A 13,694-nucleotide genomic window follows, 5' to 3' on the forward strand; every position below is an offset into this window, starting at 1 on the left:
ACAGCTGAACCTATTGCAACAATGAGATGTTCAAGACGTTATGTCAAAAAATGAACTTTACAACTTTGGGGAGGGAGGGAGGGAGCTGGGAGGGCTGGGATGGTAAGGGGAAAGAAACAAAGGAGGAGGTAACAATGCTTGATAAGAAATGTACATTACATTACCTTGCTCATGTAATTGTAACCACTCTGTACTGTATTTTCACAAAAAAAACTGATTAATAATAATTAATTAATTTCCAAAAATCCAGTTCTGGGATATGAAAATTGTTACTGTCAGCATGGCTCTGAAAATGGGCATGCAATATAAAATTAGTCATCCAGTATTAATTCATTTGGCAAGACTGGTTGAATGAACTATCTTAAAGAGCTGTTGTGAGGGAACAGTGGTTGAGCAGAATTCAGTCTTTTTCTAGGTGTTTTTCAAATGTTAGTTCCTCAATACTGCCATTTCTAAATCACCTGAGATTCATGCTAAAATTCTAGGCTGATCCTTGACCTTATGAATCAATCTCTCTGGAAGAAAAGACTGGAATATATATATGTATATCCACATACATACACATATGTATACATATATATACATACATATAAATATATATCAACAAGGTTCTTACGTTTCTTTCACCCACCAAAGCTAGAGAATTACTGCTTTACTTATATTTATACAGATACCTTGAAGGAGCATTAGTTTCAAAATAGAGAATTAATTCATTTACTAAAAAAAAATTTTTAAACCACCATAATGTGTTTTATTAGTTTTTCTATGATAATCTTCAGAGATATTATCTAAAAGCCTCAAGCCTACAGAATAGTCAAAAGATCAAGGTTAAACACAACCAGACTTTACCATATCAGGGAGTCCCATGGGCATACAGGGCCCTCTGATTGCTAAGTGTGACAATGGCTGTAAGTCTTTCTATTTTCTACTTTTTGCTTTTGAGGAAACTTTCCTTTTGTCATTTAAGTGGTTTTTTTTTTCCTTTCTTGAAACTCCAGCTGCAGATACATTTAATAATCAGCCACCACAGAGCCCTTGGCAGATGGGCTTGGAAACAGATGGCTGTGCTGAAAGGCAGCGATTGAAAATGGAGAATAATTTGAACCAATCAAGAAGATGGGGCTCTTGAGACAAAGTGTCTACAAAAACTTTGTCCCTCAGCAACCTTGGTACAGTTTCCACCCCCAGATGAGCCTTCCTGGGGGGGAGCATCCAACTTTTTTTTTTTTAACAGCTGGAATGTTGAAGAGAGAGGAGCCCAGGGCCTTGTCAATCAAGTTTACTTTTCCTTTGGCAAATTCATCATCAGTGACAAATTGCCCAATGTGACATAAACAAAGTTGATAGATGTCAGCAAAGCTGTTTTTAAACAGCAGCAGTGGAGAGATGTGTAGGATGGCTCCCCCGCCCCCTTTCACTCAACAGTCAATATGTTTAATAACAAATAAAACAACCAGATGTTTGAGAAATCTACCAGCTTCATGATATCACCCAATAGTCAGATGAGGACTAATGAGAACTTGGGACTCATTCCAATATCAATCAGAAAGAGAGCACTAAGGTCTCTTTGAGGACTTCCTTAGATTCTTATTCATTTATTTAGTTTTGTGCTGGTACTGGGGTTTGAATTCAGCTTTTTAGCCCACAGCTGGTGCTCTATCACTTGAACCACACCTCCAGTCTGGCATTTTACTGTCTAATTGGAGATAAGAGATGTAAGAGTTGTTGAAAGGAGACTGCCATGTGGTTCAGGAAGAAAAGAATTTACCGGGGGAGTCAAACTGCTGGGTTGCTCTCTGAAATAGGATGTAGCATGAACTAATAGTCGAGAGAGATTACAGTAAATAGGGAAGGGCAAGAAGGAGGTATGACCTTAGCAGATGAGGAAGTGACCTCAGAGCGTGGCGACCTCCCACTGACCCAGGTACTAGTGTACCAGGTACCAGTGACCAGTTACTTGTCTGTTACAGGTGCTGGGCGGGGACTTCTAGGGAGGGCTATGTACAGTTTTGCTTGGCGAGAGAATGAAGGGGAAGGGGTCTATTAGATCTACCCAGGAAAAATGGCCTCTTCCCCATTGTTATTCCCGGGTGCCCATGTCACCCCTTCTCTGGAAGCCCCTGCCCAGCATTCATAACTCGGGTAAGTGGTGCATCTGGGGACAGTGGGAGGTTCCTCCAGGCTCTGAGGTCTTCCCGGAGGCCACGCCTCCTCCTGTCCTCTCTCTCCATCATTAGTTCCACCCCTTTTGGTTTTGTCCCTGGCCCCATTGCAGCCTTCCACTTGCCTGTTGCCCCTGACCCCCTTCTCTTCCCTTTCCCTTCCCCTGCATCCCTTGCACCCCTGCATGCCTCCCTCTTGTTCAGGCTGGCAATACATTGTCCCCTAATAAACTCTTTTTGACCTGGACTGTGTGGCAGTCTCCTTTCATTCAAACCTCACAACTGGTGCTGACACCCAGGAAGGGCTAGTGTCAGGAATGGTGGGATTCCCTCTGCCTTTTCTTTGCTGAGGGCTAATGTGAATCCTGACCACCCCTTATGAACCCAGCTGCTGTAGGAACTCTCACCGGACTTCCTGCCTTTACCATTGCTGGTCTTGCATCCATACCACACCACTCTCCCACACACTCTACTTCTGGTGAGTGTCTCCTCTGACTCTTTCTGTCTTTCTAGAAGCCAGAGGGTTCCTAGGCCTCCTTGGCTGGTCACTTCCCAGTTTGGGGATGCCTGAATAGGGAATCTGACCCTTACGCTAAAAGATATTCTGGTGGATAGGGTCGCCTTCCATCCATAACCTCTTTTTACTCACCAGACTCCATGTTTCTTGTTCCCTTCCTACTGGGACACTCCTTTGGGGTGTCTCCTATGCTCTCTCCAAAACACCTTATTTTTTGCCACTGTTTCTGCTGATGGTAAATGTCCAGATGTTCTATATATTCAGACTCGCCTTCTCTCCTGTCTCCTAAACTTCCCAGACATCTCCTCTAGAAAGGTAACTTTCCTTGTCTTGTGGGAGTTAAATCTCTTTCTCTTTCTGTCTCTCCCTCCCCCCACTCTCTCTCTTTCTCTCTCTCACTCTCTTTCTCTTTCTTTCCCTCCCTCCTTCTCCCCCCCCCCCTTGTGCTCTTGAGAGTGAGACATGGGCTGTTTCCCAGAGACTTCCCTCTAGGCTTCCTCTTAAAGGCTGGCTGTCCTGATTGAATTCTCTTAGTTAAAACTGTCTATCTCTAGCTCTCCTTGAGAGCACTTTTACTGCTACTGTGTGCCTTGCCTTTCTGCTTGTCAGTTTGTCTGCTGCTTGCTTGCTTTCTTAATAAAGCTCCACCAAGTTTTCTTACCATCCTGACTTGCTTTTTGCCATCTTGGCCATGTGGTAAGTTTTCATAAGACCCCCCATACTTTTAGCAGGAGTTCAAAGGTCAATTTGTATGCTAACCCATAAATTCACCATCTTGGCCATATGGTAGGGTTTTCATGTGACTGCCTAACAAGTATTCAAAGTGTTCAAAGGTCAATTTGTATGCTAGTGTGTCTCTCTACCAAAATTATTTTAAAGGTTTTCTGGTAACTGGCTCCATAGGCCAAAGGGTGGGGGGGAATGGGCAGTTTTATAAGATAGAGATCATGAGTAAAGTTAGTAAAGTTGGTATGTAATTAAGTTGGCTGTGATTTTTTTTAAGGTCAAGGTTAAGACACTGATTAAAATCAGCATCTCATTCTATATGTCCATCTATGAAAATAATTGTTTGTGCACTATTAAATTTGTCAAGTTTTTATTATGTGTTCCCAAGTATGTAAGCCTCCTTAGATACCAAACTGACAATGGTTTCAATCTTAAGTACAATCTTAAAGTGCTATATTAAGTTAAGCAGTTGCTATTTGAAAACTCATCATATCTATTAAGTTTTGTCATTGCCGATTTTATCCCCTATAGCAGTCAGATCCACAGAGTAATAACTCTTGCAAGTATTTATTGGTCAATTCTTCACAAGTTCCAGGGAAACCCTGCTTAAAATATTTTTATTGATCTCCTTGTTGCTTCATTTGAGAATAAAAAAGGACTGTTGGCAAAGGCTCACTTGATCTGAGGATTGCAGTTCAAAGCCAGCCCGGGCAGAAAAGTCCTCTGAGATTCTTATCACCAAGTAACCACTCAAAGACCAGAGGTGCTGTGGCTGAAAGTGGTAGAGTGCTATCCTTGAGTAAAAGAGTTCAAAGACAGTGCCCAGGCCAATGAGCAAAAATGCCAACACTGGGACATGCCATTCCAGCAATGAGCACCTAGACCACCTAGATCCTCAGGGCAAAGCTAGTTCTAGTAATGAGGGATCATTGAGAAGAGTAAGAAGTGTCATAGCTTAAATGAAGTCACTCTGTGCCTGCCCTTTCAAAACTAACCAGAGCTGGGAGATCAAAAGAAAATAGCTGGGCTGGGAAGGTAGCTTAGGTGGAGGACTTGCCTAGCATGCATGAAGCCCTGGGTTTGATTCCTCAGTACTACATAAACAGAAAAAGCCAGAAATGGTACTGTGGCTCAAATGATAGAGCACTAGCCTTGAACCAAAGAAGTTCAGGGACAGTGCCCAGGTCCTGAGTTCAGGACTGGCAAAAAAAAAAAAAGAAAAGAAAATAGTTATTAAGTATCCCTATCTAATGTTCATACCTGTCTTCTAAATGGACAGGATCTTTTTTTTTATTTTTTGTGAACACACTGTACAGAGGGGTTACAATTACATGGGCAGGTTAATGCGTACATTTCTTATCAAGCATTGTAGCCTCCTCCTTTGTTTACCCTTCACATCCCTTCCCAGCCTCCAGCCTCCCCCCCCACCCAATCCTCCCCGCCTTCCCTCCCCCCCACCCCACACCAACATTGTAAAGCTCGTTTTTGACATGACAACTTGTACTTCTCATTGTTGCAACAGGTCCACCTGTATCCTTAAACGACTTGTTTTTCCCCATCTCCTCTACAAGTTATACTGACATCAAATATAGTGAAAGCAGGGGTTATACTGTGAGGGAGGGACATACAAAGCTACAAAGAGATAATCTTATAAATGCGTTAGAAACAAATGCATGAAAGGAAAAAAACATTAAAATACATATCTAAGGGTTCATTTTCCTAACATCACATTATCTGACCTTTTCCACTTGACTCATACATATACTAGATATTGCAAATAAGGGAAACCATGGGACCTATGTTTCTTTGGGCCTGGCTTACTTCACTTAATATAATTTTTTCCAAGTTTTTCCATTTCCTAACAAATGGGGCAATGTCATTCTTTCTGATGGAGGCATAGAATTCCATTGTGTATATATATACCACATTTTCTTGATCCATTCATCTACTGAGGGGCATCTGGGCTGGTTCCATATCTTAGCTATGGTAAATAATGCTGCAATAAACATAGCTGTGCTGGTAGCTTTAGTGTGGTCTTGTTTGTAAACATTTGGGTAAATGCCCAAAAGTGGGATTGCTGGGTCATAGGGGAGCTCTATGTGAAGTCTTTTGAGGAACCTCCATACTGCTTTCCAAAGTGGTTGAACAAGTTCACATTCACACCAACAATGAAGTAAGGTTCCCTTCTGAATGGACAGGATCTTAAAGTGACTCTTAGACTCAGGACAGTTAGCCTTAGCAGCTTCCTGGGTCTCCCATACATACTTTATAATCCAGGCCTCCTGTTTGGCCCTTAACCACTCCAATCCAGCCCCAGCTTCTGACTGTTTATTTCTAACCAATCTATCATGCTATCCTCTGCACAGTTGCTAGATGTCAGAAGTAGCTAGGGACGTTTTCTACCACTCCAGGACCACTTGGAATGCAGGAGATGGAAACGAGCCAAGTCGTTCAATTTTTAATTTTCTTCCCTGAACCCTTCCTTCTGCCATTTGTGTACCTGCTAATATTTTTTCTTGTTTCTCAGCCCCTGCCTCATAAGATTTCTTTCAGATTTCATCCAAAGACACATATGCACATTCACCACCATGGAACAGTCACTGCTGCCTTCTCCAAGATTGAACAACATCCCTGCCATCTACCCTTAATGTCCACATCTCTTGTCAGCAGGAAATAGCCAAAGAGAGTCAGCATCCCTTTTGTAACTATCAAAAAACTGGAATGTTAGGTCTGCCTGAGAAAATGGCCCCCTTTATCCATGGGAAGCTGCATACAGACCTTCCTCCCCCTTTGTTTTCCATGCAGGACTGCATGTGTCCTCTCCTAGAAGTCTCTACCCAGCACCTGCATCAGGTGACTGGCATACCTGGGGACAGTTACCTCTCCTTTCTCTGAGGTCACATCTTGAACCACCCCCCCCCCCCAGTCATGCCTCCTTTGGACTGTAGGAGGTTCCCAGACTCTGAGGTCATGTCCACATCCACTGTGGCAACACCTCCTCCCCGCCCTCTTCCTACCCCAGTGTCAGCTGGAGTTGCCCCTTCTCTGCACACCTTCCACTGCATGCATGCCAGCAGTTGATAATAAACTTCTTCCTGAAAAATTGCATGACAGTTCCTTTCTGCAAAACCTTACAGGGTCTATGTGTGGTTTTGCATAGGGAGAAAACAAAGGTAAGGAGCCATTCTTCCAGGTGGACCTAACAAGAGTCTCTTGGACTTTTCTGCCAGGGCTCTTTGAAGTAGGGATGCTGAAACTAATTGGCATCATCTTTGTCATGTGGTGAATGATAGGGTGTTGGGTTTAACTGGTACCATCTTGTCTTCATGGTGGAGGCAGGGAAGTCCCACCTCCCAGGCCTGAATTCCTAGAGGCTGAGGCGGGGATTTGGACAATAGGTTACTGGGCCTTCCAGTCTTGAACTCTCCTTGTGACCCTGCCCCCTGACCTGACCCTATTTAGGCCTGGACCAAATCAGGAGTGGGTATGCCCTGCTGTCTGCTGTGTCCTGTCTCCTGGCTCTCCTCTGGTCAATATGGCATCCCACTTCAGCTCTCCATTGGAGCTGATCTGGTTTGTTGGTTGTTTTTATGCTCTTTCTTTCCTCTCCTGCTCTCGTGGCTCAGTTTGATGAGTGTTAAGTGTATTCGCAGGGCTGCAGGTCTTGGTGACAAGAGGCCACCTGCAGCCACTGGCTTGCTAATAAAGACTCTGATTCTACCTCTCAAAATGTGGCTGCTCTGTTTTCTCGCCATATAGCAACTTCACATCATGATTCTCAGATCTCAGCCCCCTGAGTTACTAGGATTACAGATGTGAGCTACAGGTTACTCGGTACTCAGCTTAGTGTAAGATCTGCACCTGGATGGTGAGCCGACTCCTGCCTTCCTCACAGCCAAGTCTCCGCCCAGTACCTGCATTACCTAGGCAACTGGCATACCTGGAAGAGGTCACATCTGCATCCGCTGAGGTCACATCTGGATTTGATGTGGCAATACCTTTCCCCACCCCTGCCCTAGATAAGCCCTAGCCTAGGGCCAGATGCTCTCTTTCCTAGGCTCTTTCCCAGCCGTGTGGAGTGCTGGCATGGCTGGATGCCAGCCAGAATGATGAATAAACCTACCCCTTACCTGAATACCACATGTGTGGTGTGGTTCTTATTCAGCCGCCTCTCTTCTTTTTTTTTTTTTTTTGGGTCCGGTTGTGGGGCCTGAACTCTGGGCCTGGGTGCTGTCCCTCAGCTCTTCAGCTCAAGGCTAGCACTCTACCACTTGAACCACAGCGCCACTTCCGGCTTTTTTCCTTTTTGCTTATGTGGTGCTGAGGAATCGAACCCAGGGCCTCAGGCATGCAAGGCAAGTGCTCTACCACTGAGCCACCTTCCCAACCCCTCTCCTCTCTTCTTTAAAAACCTAACAGCTCTTGATTAGAGTCCACAAATCATTCTAAATTTACCTGTGAGGCTTTTTTGGCACAGAAAGAACTGCTCTTGAAGACTTGAGCCCAGGTGCTGGCCTGCACCGAAAACCCTATGCGACTTCCCTGTAAGACAATTAAATTCCCTCAGGATAAAGGATGAACTCTGCCTTGAGTACCCCCTAGATGCTTAGGAGAGGGTTTGCCTGGCTTTCAAGCTTTCTGTGTTCACGAGACCTGATCTGAACAATCCTGGCCAAAATGCATGATATCATGATCCCTTTTAAAAACCCTAAAAGAACTAAAAAACAGTTGTTGAGGTATGTGGGCCTACAGCTTCCTTCACAGTGGGTATCTTTGACAGCTTTGTCACACTAGCTCTCCACAGGACTGAGGCAGGATAAATTGAGGGAGATGAAGCCTAGTGAAGGCAACTCAGAAACATGGAGTTCAGAAACAAGAAACACTATGTTTGCTTCAAAGAGAGTCAACCACAGGCTGCATTCTTTCCTGGGAGATACATATTTCACCCCAAGAACCAGCATTCGCCTGGCAGGATGTATGCTTTCCTGAAAAAAAAAAAAACACAAAAAAACGCTCCCTCAAAACTTAAGCAACCCACCCAAAATGCAGACAACAGGATGCCTTCCTTATCTCAAGGGTAAGGATCTATTTTATGGCAAGATACATTCTTACCTGGAAAGAATTCCCAAAACATCCAGAAGCTCAAAGTAACACCAAGAGTGTTTAGAGTAGGGACAAACACCTATCTTGAAGGAAGGAGGCTCAGTATAAGTAACTTCTTAACAGCCATCCTGGTGCCTCTTGCTGGGTGGAAGGGGCTCTCCACCCAGTGCTGAAAAGTTGAGAGGTGAACGAGGCCATTCATTGAGTTGCAGATAGCTAGCTCACCTTGAGCTAGGGGGGCTCTGCTTCAGAGAAATGGAGCTGTCATAGCCTTAGGAAAGCTCTGCATAGAGAATGCTCTGATTCTGCCTTCATTATCTCCCTAAATGGCTTGAAACACTAGCCTCTGAGTAGCCCCTAAGATTTCCCCTATATAGAGGGTGGAGATGTATCTTCCCTAGATGGGAAAGTTCTGCTAGTACCCTAGCTTATAGCTGAGTCTGTCCAAATATGGTCTGCTTTTGTTAAGGCTTGGTTTCCACCCCAAACATGTGGTTTGGTGCAAGCTTTGCTCCTGGTTGTAGATATTTGAGACAGGAATCCATCTGCAGACTGCTGGTGCATTAATAAAGAGTCCCAATTTGACCTCTCAAAATGTGGCTTTTTTGTTTTCTCATGGTACAACAATCTTTGCATAAGTTTGAAGTCACACCCCCTACCTTTACCATAAAAATACTTATAACAGCCAAGAAGCACCCACACTCTGTTAGAGTGTGGCCGTTTTTCTGCTTGTTTGTCTGCTCATATGCTTGCCTGCTTGCTTATATACTCAACAAAGCTCTGCCAAGTTTTCTTTTTCTTTTTTTTGTCAGTCATGGGGCTTGAACTCTGGGCTTGAGTGCTGTCCCTCAGCTCTTCAGCTCAAGGCTAGCGCTCTACCACTTGAGCTACAGCGCCACTTCCGGTTTTCTGGTGGTTTATTGGAGATAAGAGTTTCATGGTATTTCCTGCCCAGGCTGGCTTTGAACCGAGATCCTCAGATCTCAGCCTCCTGAGTAACTAGGATTATAGGCATGAGCCACCGGCACCCGGCTCCAAGTTTTCTTAACATTATGACTTGTCCAGAAATTCTTATTCTGCAATTGAAGTCAAGGACCCTAAGTGAAGAGTCCCTACTTTTAGAAGGAAACTTCACAAACGTTTGCTTGCATCCAGTGTCAGAACTGGTATGATCTTGCCAGGGTAATTTAAATGGAGATCAATATCTATCATGGAAGACAGTTTATATTGAGTTGTGTTAAGATCATTGCCCAAATAGAAATATCCCAATGGATACATTATTGAGCCAGGACCAATATCAAGGGGATACAATAACTTTTAATGCCCCTGGGAGCCTATATAATTGTGGCCCAGTTAGCAATGCAAGCTTGAAAGGAACTGCCACTACCAGGAAATAGAGACAGAGGATTAAAACCTTAACTACTCTGGCCCTGGGCCCTGATGAGCCATATGAGGATTTTATTAGTAGAGGAACAAGAGAGGTAGGCAGAATTACTTCTGATCCAGAATCAGGAAAAAACGATCATAAAATGATTAGCTTTTTTTTTTTTTTTTTGCCAGTCCTGGGGCTTGAACTCAGGGACTGGGCACTGTCCTTGAGCTTTTTTGCTCAAGGCTAGAGCTCTACCACTTGAGCCACAGCACCACTTCTGGCTTTTTCTGTTTATGTGGTACTGAGGAATTGAACCCAGGGCTTCATGCATGCAGGCAAGCACTCTACCACTAAGCCATATTCCCAGCCCAAATGATTAGCTTTTGAGAATGTTAATCCTACTTGTAAAGCAATCTTTCAGCCATATTGGAGAAAAAGTACTCTTTCAGAATGATCTGCCTATGTGCAGGCATGGGCCCTGCTCATATTTAAGGAGCTGCATTAGCAACTGTTCTTCTCAAGGGCATAAGAGGACAGACTTCAAATAAACGAGGCTTTTAACTGCGGGAGGCCTGGCCATTTGACTAGACAATGCCAACAGCCCAAAAAGCAACAGCCCTCTCATGGGTTGGCCACCTGTCCCTGTTGTGGACAGAAGAGGGGCCCATTGGGCTAATGAATGCAGATCTAAGACAAATTTGCATGGCAATCCTTTGGTTCCAGCGGAGGGGCCAGCTCTAGTCCCTCCAAACAGTAGGGACAGTGATCTTTATACTTCCTCAGGACCAGAACAGTGAGACTACAGGGTCACAACAGGAAGTGCAGGATTGGACTACTGTTCCACCACCCAATTCCTATCAACTCCTGATCAAAGGCCCCGTCCATTGGGACTGGAGATTATGGTCCCATTTCAAAAGGAACAGTAGGACTTATAATAGGTATACCTAGTATCATTATGAGGGGGTTTTAAATCCTCTCTGGGGTAATAGATGAAGATTACCAGAGAGAAATTAAAATTGTGGCTCCAGCCACAAAAACAATTCAGGGAGCCAGGTGCCAATGCTTCACACCTGTAATTCTAGCTACTCAGAAAGCTGAGACCTGAGGATTGAGGTTCAAAGCCAGCTCAGGCAGGAAAAGCCTTGAGATTCTTACCTACAATTAACCACCAGAAAACTGGAAGTGACACTGTGACTCAAAGTGGTAGAGAGCGAGCCTTGAGTGTAAAAGCACAGTCCCTGATTCCAAGCTCCACAATCAACAACAAAACAACAACAAGATCTAGTAACTTACTAAATGTACCTGAAAAAATCCAGTGAATTCCTCCTTTTCATTATCTAGGCCAAATCATAAACAAAAAGAAAATTATGCCCCCAAATCCCCAAATCAGGATGAATAACCTAGTAACACTAAATGACTTTCAAAAGCTCCTGGGAGGCATTAATTGGTTATGACCTTCTTTAAAATTGTCTACTACAAAACTGCGTCCTTGGTTTAATATATTAGCTGGTGCTCCGGTTCCCCTTCTCACACACTCACCCCTGAGGGATGCCAGGCTTTTGCCTTAGTGAAAAAAGGCTATTAAAGAAGCATAGCTTGTTAAGAGTTCTTCCTTCAGAACCCATTATTTTGGCCCTACCTGCTCCAAGATTGCTCTATGGCAAGAACTTAGGGTTATTGAATGGATTTACCTTCCACATACCTCACCTAAAAATATTATTACTTATCATGATCTGTTAGCCTCCATCACAAACATGTAAAGGAAGAACTTTATTGTGAGCCTTGATAGGACAGAAACCTGACTTGGTCATTATCTCTTTTACAAAAACTTAGCAGTGTTGGTGGTTATGGAAAAATTCAGATACCTGGCAAATGGCCTTCAAGGCCTTCCCAGGCCAGTGGAAAAACACCTTCCTCAGCATAAATTGTTACATTTTGCTTCAAAACACTCTTTTAAGCCAAGTGCTGGTGGCTCACACCTGTAATCCTAGCTGAGATCTGAGGCTCGTGGTTCAAAGCCAGCCCTGGCAGGAAAGTCTGTGAGACTCTTATCTCCAATTAACCACCAGAAAACTGGACGTGGTGCTGTGGGTCAAGTAGTAGAGCACTAGCCTTGAGCTGAATTGCTCAGGCACACTGCCCAGGCCCAGACTTCAAGCGCCATGGTGACAAAAAAAAAAAGAAAAAGGAAAAAAAAACCCCTACAAAACAACAACAACAAACCCACTCCATTATCTTTCCTAAAATTGTAGTCACTGGAGCCTTACCACTAGCTACTCTGATTTTCATCAGTGGTTCTTTCTCTGGGAAGGTGGCTTATAATTCCCCCTCCAAGTTCAGCGTCATAGAACCAACTTACAATTCTGCACAGAGAGTGAAACTAAGAGCTTTAATTATGGCTTTACAGGATTTATCCTGTTCTGTTAACATCTATTCAGGAAGCTTTTATGCTGTCAATGTTGTTAGGCTTATGAAAACAGCTTACATTGTTATCACCTCAGATAAAGAACTTTTCCATTTATTCTAATCCTTACAAAAAGAAAATTAAATGGCTGGGATGTGGCTTAGTGGTAGAGTGCTTGCCTAGCGTGCATGAAACCCTGGGTTCGATTCTTCAGTACCACATACACAGAAAAAGCCAGAAGTGGCACCATGGGTCAAGGGGTAGAGTGCTAACTTTGAGTAAAAAAAAAAGTTTAGGGACAGTGCCTAGGCCCTGAGTTCAAGCTCCAGGACTGGCAAACAAACAAACAACAAAAAAAAGGAAATTAAAAACAGGATTACACCTTACTTCACCCAACAAATCAAAGCCCAGTCTGGCCTTCTAGGAACTCTGTCTTATAGTAATAGATTCCTTACTTGCTCAAAAACAAGCTAAATAGTTAAAAATTGCCCTGGATATGTCACTGGATGCTGGTGGAGGTTTGTGAAGTTTCCTTTTAAAAGTAGGTACTCTTTATTTAGGGTTTTTGACTTTGATCTTAGAATAAGAATTTCTGGATGAGTCATGATGGTAAAAAAAAAAAAACTTGGTGGAGCTTTATTAAGTATGTAAGCAAGCAGGCAAGCAGACAAACAGACAAAAAGCAGACAAACAGACAAGCAGAAAAACAGGGGCACACACACTCTAAGAAAGTGTAAGTGCTCTCAAAGGGAGGGAAGGTAACATCTATAGTAGGATCCTCTCATGGGCAACACAGTAGGACCTATGGACACTCTTGATGGCCACTGACTACATTATCTAAATAGTAGTTCCATTCAAAATTAGGATGGTCAGCTATGGGATGTGACCTGCATAGAGTGTAACTTGACAAATTGCATCTCTGGTGTAAATAAGAGACAAGATCTGTTAATCCTATACCAGCCACCCTTCATTATGATTCCTACTAATCTTATGAGTCCTTGGAATGACGATAAAGGTTTACAAGTTGTTAAATACATAAAGAGTATCATCTTTATAATGACAATAAAAAAATAAAGGAAATACATAAACAGCTAAGCCAGAGAGCTTCACTCATTATCTTAGGCATAGTATCCTTCCTTATGCTTATAGCTCCTTTTGCTACCTCTGCTGCACCCTTAAATAATAACATTCATACCAACCATGCCATTAATCTAGTGGCTTATATTTCTCAAACCTTCAAGATGCAGGTTTATTTTAATGATACCTGGCTAAATAATAGGTTAAAATTTTGGAACAAACTGTACACCAATTAGGAAATGAATTGGCCACTCTAAGGTATAAGCAGGACTTCCTCTGTCATGAAGGTCTAAAATCTGTCTATTGATCAGCCTCCCTTGTAATAGAATAATT

This window comes from Dipodomys spectabilis, unplaced genomic scaffold (assembly GCF_019054845.1).
Source record: "Dipodomys spectabilis isolate Male_0828 unplaced genomic scaffold, ASM1905484v1 ptg000130l, whole genome shotgun sequence".
Lineage (NCBI taxonomy): Eukaryota > Metazoa > Chordata > Mammalia > Rodentia > Heteromyidae > Dipodomys > Dipodomys spectabilis.